Source organism: Notothenia coriiceps, unplaced genomic scaffold (genome assembly GCF_000735185.1).
Source record: "Notothenia coriiceps isolate Sejong01 unplaced genomic scaffold, NC01 NC01_scaffold00006037, whole genome shotgun sequence".
Taxonomy (NCBI): Eukaryota; Metazoa; Chordata; class Actinopteri; order Perciformes; family Nototheniidae; genus Notothenia; species Notothenia coriiceps.
The window spans coordinates 47,603-53,444 of record NW_011338738.1 but is presented as its reverse complement, the minus strand read 5'-3'; positions in this window follow the sequence as shown (position 1 = coordinate 53,444).

Below are 5,842 nucleotides of genomic sequence, written 5' to 3'. Positions count from 1 at the left end.
AATGTGATATATTTTCATGGGGCCCAAAATCCCTGGCGGCGCCCCTGAACATATCTTCCAGGCCTGAAATTGCACAGGGGAATTAATGTGGCCTCTAGATAATGTCAATTCTAACGAACAACCACCAGAGGTCGCTGTTACCTTTCAGAGTCTTGTGCTGATTGTCTAAGTGGAGGCTTTATCATCTTACTGTGTTGTCGTATTTTTACTAGACAAATGCCTTTCTTACACTGAATCCGAAAATCACCCTTTCTCAGGCACCATGCGTGTACGTGCACGTCAGCTGAAGTGATTAGATGCTGCAATTATGTCCACTTTCCTCAAGTTTCACACACAAGTGTTAGGAATGTGCTGCTACTGTTACCATGGAGACTGTCCTTGAATGTCATGTCATGTCTTAAAAATACACATTTCCTGCTGTACACAGGAGTAGTCTTGACCGTTCTGTTGGAAGCTTTTGGTTATATGTCCTCTGCTTCAGGGTAGCGTCTTCCCTGTCTGATCTGCTTCCTCTTTCTGTCTCATGTCCTCTCTTCACAGCCAAACTTCTGCTCCGGAGAACATTTCGTTTTTTCTCAGCAACAGTCAGTGGCCAACATTAAGTAATACAGGGAACATGTACATTCAGCCTTCTGGAGACATTATTAATGGCAGCAAATTGATCATTAATTTCTAAAATACATTTATTTTATGAGAATAAAGTAAATGAACAACAAAAGAAAACAACTCTATAGCTTATTAGGTTTTCAATACATGATATTAAAATATCATATAAAAACTAGTTAACTTATCCTCGTAACATTAGATTTTTTTCTCAAAATAATGAGCATTCATTTTGAAACTCAGATTGTTTTGTTTCCCCAAATACTACGTTTTTGTGCTGGTTGAGATACAAGAAAGTGAGCCAAAAAAGAGAAATTGATATCCAACATAATCTTAATGTTGCTGTCAACTAAACATATGTATGTGTATCCAAAGCTCCTCACGACTCCTGAAAGTCGTTTCTGAAACTCTGACTCATCCCTTCTTGCCCAGGAGCTAACCCAAGGGATTGTGGGAACTCAAGTCTGTGAGCAAGCTGAGAGGAAGAGATTTAGGCCAACGGCAGGACAACATCAGGCTGAACTGACGGCTCGTCCTCCTCTCTACCACTACACAATATTAAAAACAGAATAATTATTTCTTAACCCTCCTACTAAGCATTTGAACATATACATTTGCGGATCTGCACTTTCACTGACTTTTGAGTTGTTTAGTAACTTTCTTACACCAATGGTGTAAAAATGACTGCCATGAATGGGTAACCCTAGATTATGTTCCTCCATCAGATAGTACACACGCACAAATTGACAAGATGTTAATTTTGGAATACAATTTCAGCGTCTACTCTTTATTCACTGCATGTATTCATGTAAACCAATAGACTGAGACATTGTTAACAGCTTAAAAGGGTGTTTAATTTAATTTGGCAATGATTAATGTTTTTTGTGTTAATGCAGGAGCAGTTATAATAGACACCAAAGTAAGAAGCGGAGAAACAAACACAACAGGAGGGTTAAGAGTTTCCATTGATTCAGAGTTTGTATACTTTTGTTCAGTTTCTAATCCTACTACATCGTTTCTAACTTCATGTTTAATTTAAAGCTCAATTTTCTGAGCTGATGTTAGGACATCTGTTCAACTCTGAGCTGAGTAAACTGCTGTGCTGAGCGGTGACACAGATGATATTCACATACGTGAGTGGAAGCTTACAGCTGCTTTGTAGGCGTGCTGTATGTACTGCAAGGAAGTATCAGGTGCATTGCACTAATCTTCAAGTGATCCCATAATTAGGAGCCCAGCAGGCGAGTGGCAGGTGCCGCAGAAACCATGGCAACTGGGGAGGGATCTGATACAGAGAAGCTGTCCTTGATGATCGATGACATTTTCCATCGAGGCCAAACCCCACTGCGCCTCTCCGGTGATCTCAGGGTGCGACTTTCTGTGCTCACCTCCTCCTGCACACCTCCTCATGCTGTCTATAGGAAATACTAATATATAGTTGTAAAGATAAGGTGATAAGGAAAATAATTGTTCAATGAAGCCCAAAGGAGGGTAATTCTTTTTTTATTTGAAGGGTAACACAAGATTTCACCCCTTCCCCACACTAATCAATTCCATAGAGTCCCTTAAAATAACATTATTGTTGGATTAACCAGTTTTCTGATATTTTCAATCACGATCCCGACTGAGATTATGATCGAGATGCAGTGGTCATTTTATCAGAATTACTGCCCTGTTTTCTTGGTAAACTTGGCCTTTAACACTTTATTATTATTATTTTTTGGCTAGCTATTTATCTTAGTCGTAACTTAAGTCTTTGGCATAGGCTAGCAGAAGGAAAAACGATGCTAACATTTTCTCTAGAACGTTTCCTGTTATCAACACATATTTTATTGGGTTTGTTTTTATACTATCTCTTAGATAAGTTTGTCGTCTCTTTTTGGGTTGCTTTTCAGTTATGGCATACTTTCTGAATGCATAAAATCTACTTTTTGAATGCAAGTCTTTGAGTGATTAAATGAGTATTCACCATCTGCAGGGATGTGCATCTGCATTTTTGTAGGCGCCAATATAAATGCACTCTCTGTGAAATGACTTGGCCAAAGTCTGTCGTCATGGGCTTCGTTTTCTGAAGACTGAAAACAGAACCAGGAGAAGATGCAAAAGTTGTCTCTCAAACCACTTGAATATAAAAATGCTGAAAGGTTCTTGTTGAATGTTTTGCCCAAATATGCCCCAAGACACCTCCAGCTTTAACTGAGCTACAATTCTACTTCCAATGATCATGATGTGGATGTATATTGATAGAAATCTACTAAGACACTTTGACTTTCAAAGACCAATCAAATGATCAGGAGCTTGGTCTTTCTGCACAGATATTCCTTGGGTTTTCAATGTTTTTAGGGCCCTATGGGATTGCTGTTGTTAAGAAGCCATTATTTATGGCTGTGATCCCGCCTCCTCAACATCAGGCTACAAGCTTAAGAGTCATAAAACAAGACCTTTTCACAGCTGTGAAGGAGATATAAACAGGCCACAGTGGTTTGATGAGGTGATCAATGACCTATTCCTGCCCTTCTCTGGAGAGAATACATTCAGACTGGATTACCATCAAGGACTTGGTAAATCATCAAGGACTGCCAAAGCTTTCGAGTCCAAACTCCACCTTTTTATTATCTCTACCATCCAAGAAAAACTATTGTAATAAAGCGAAAGCAGGATTTGGAAAACACATCCAATCCTCAGAGAGGCAGTTGGCTTTGGAGTTAGTTTATGTAACTCCTTTGCTGGCTTAACAATGTGATGTGTTAGTGTTTTTCTACCTACCTGCGCACATTTGAGGTTTACCATCTGTGTGACTCATCTGTGTGTAGTCTAGCTTAACTCAAGGGATTTACACCCCCCCCGCTACAAAGAGGTGACGTCACTGTCTATGACGCACTACCTTGACAACAGGTGAATGCTGTTAATGATTCATGAGCTGCCGGGGTGTTTATGACTTGATATGCATTCAAAGCAACATTACTTTGACATTATCTCTCATTCCTTTATTTGTAAAATGAGTTTCTGCGTTCTCCTTAAGAACTACTCCCAGTCCGCTTCCACTTCTGATGAATCAGCCCGTTAGAGCCCGGAGCAGCATTAGTTAAGATGTCAGCTGCTGTCAGTTCACATAGAAAAATGAAATGTGGAGTGAGAGTGGGTGATGAGAGGAGGAGGCAACACAAATCCATTATACTGGTGATTATAAATGCTTTCTCAAATGCAGAAAATATAAACAATTGAAGTGATTTTTGGTAAAATGCCTCCTCTGATCAAACACAAATGAAGTTGAATATTAATATAGCATCAAATACCAGAACTATAGAAAATATTTTTTGATGAGTAACAGCATTTTTTCTTTAATATTGTTTAACTAAATAATGATATGTGGGATTATGTTTGTTGCTTTAAAATTAAAAGAAGTTCTTCGATATTTTGGGAAATACACATGTTTTCAGATGAGAAGATTGATATTGCTTATGCATATGTGCTAAATAAAGACTAAGGAAATGTTTAGCTTACAGTCATTTAGCATGAAGACTTTTATAGGGGGTTGTGTGTAAGACTATTTAGCTATTGAAGCGTCATGTCCATTCATGAAGGCTTCACTGAAAAAACCGAACTGTTGACTTTAATTAAATGTTAAATCTGTTGACATAATACATTTAATTATAGTCAATGTTTCAGTTTTTTTCTTTTTTGTTCCTAACACTTTAAAAGCCCCTTTTAGGTGAGTCCTTCTCCTGTGTTGTGACTTCTTTTCTGGCAGCAGCTTGTTTGGAATACACTGTTTGAATTAGCATCAGCAGCCTCCATTGAATACAATGGAGAAAGTGACTGGTATACTCACAGGAATGAAAACTTCACAGGGAGAAGACATCAGAGAACTGTGACAGTATCACAGTGATCTCGGTGAGAGTGTCTAGCACTAACTGTGCAGGAATGGCTAAAAATAAAAAAGAATCAGGGGTGTCATTGTGGGGATCTTGTAGATATTCTATTCAACTATGGATTTACTTTGCAATTGTTTTTACCTCACTGTCTCACACATGTTCTTGCTGCTGCTACAACAATCGATCACTGGACAGGTATCTTTGGATAATGGCTTCTAGACTGCGACCAGGAAATCCTATTAACTATACTTTGAGCAGTTAGTGTCTTTCCAACGCCCTTCACCAACGCAACCTTCAAAACGAATATTTTGTCACAATAGAAAACTCTTAATCTCATCCTTAAAATATACAATTTTCAGACTTCCAGTGACCAACCGTTAAGGTGGAGGTAAGTACCATCATCCCTAAATGGCTTAATTTGAAATCCACCTCACTGATGGCGAGGAGATGAAGATGAGGACAGGTGATGTGCCAGACAAATAAAGCATGACATGATGTAGCTTTCATCACATTGTGGCGGTGTTTTACACACTTCATGTCATAAAATCTCAGCGACAGCAAGCTATTCATTGGTTGGATACACATCTTTTTTCAGCATTTGCTTTCTGGCACCCTTTGTATTAGTGCTGCTGTGTATTTGTAGGAAACAAAAGCGGCTTGTATAACTCCCGCATTGTGTCGACTCTGAATCAGTCTGCCTTTGTTCGTCTTCGGGGAGCGGGGAGTATTATTCACAGAGAACATAGCTGGAAGGAAACCGTCTCTACAGAACAATACGGCCTATTTCTCAAACATAGCAGAGAAGTAATACAAAAGTTTCTTGTAATGATGCAGTAAAGTCATCCACCTCCCTTGTTTGTTTTAGTGGTCTCCACAGACGCTGGTGTATTGGATTCATACTGCAGCTTGGGGGGCTTATGGCAGCTGTAAGGGGGACATATTCTGAGGGTAAAATGTAGTTTCGGCAAGGGGAATAATAATTGATTTTGGAGCCTTTTGCTACTCGTGTGTTTTTGTTGTTTCAGTTGTTTGCCAGTGAGTTAACTGTAGCAGAGAGGCACAGCAGGACTCCACACTGTGTGTACAAGAACACAGCTTACAGCGCAGAGCAGTGTGTGATTGGCCTATCTCTCAGAAGAAAAGAGGATTAGAGAGACCTCTTATGTCTGTGCATGAGCATCAGACCCTGTGTTTGCACCAGTGTGTGTGTATGTGCTGAGAGCAGGTGCACGCCTACCTGTGCGCAAAATACCAGATAGTAAGGTGGAGTAAGGAGAGCAGGGGAGCCTCTGCGACTTTAAAGGTATTTTTAGTCCACAGTGTCTCGTTTGGTCTGGAGAAATTGCCGTCGAGGGGGAGGGGGG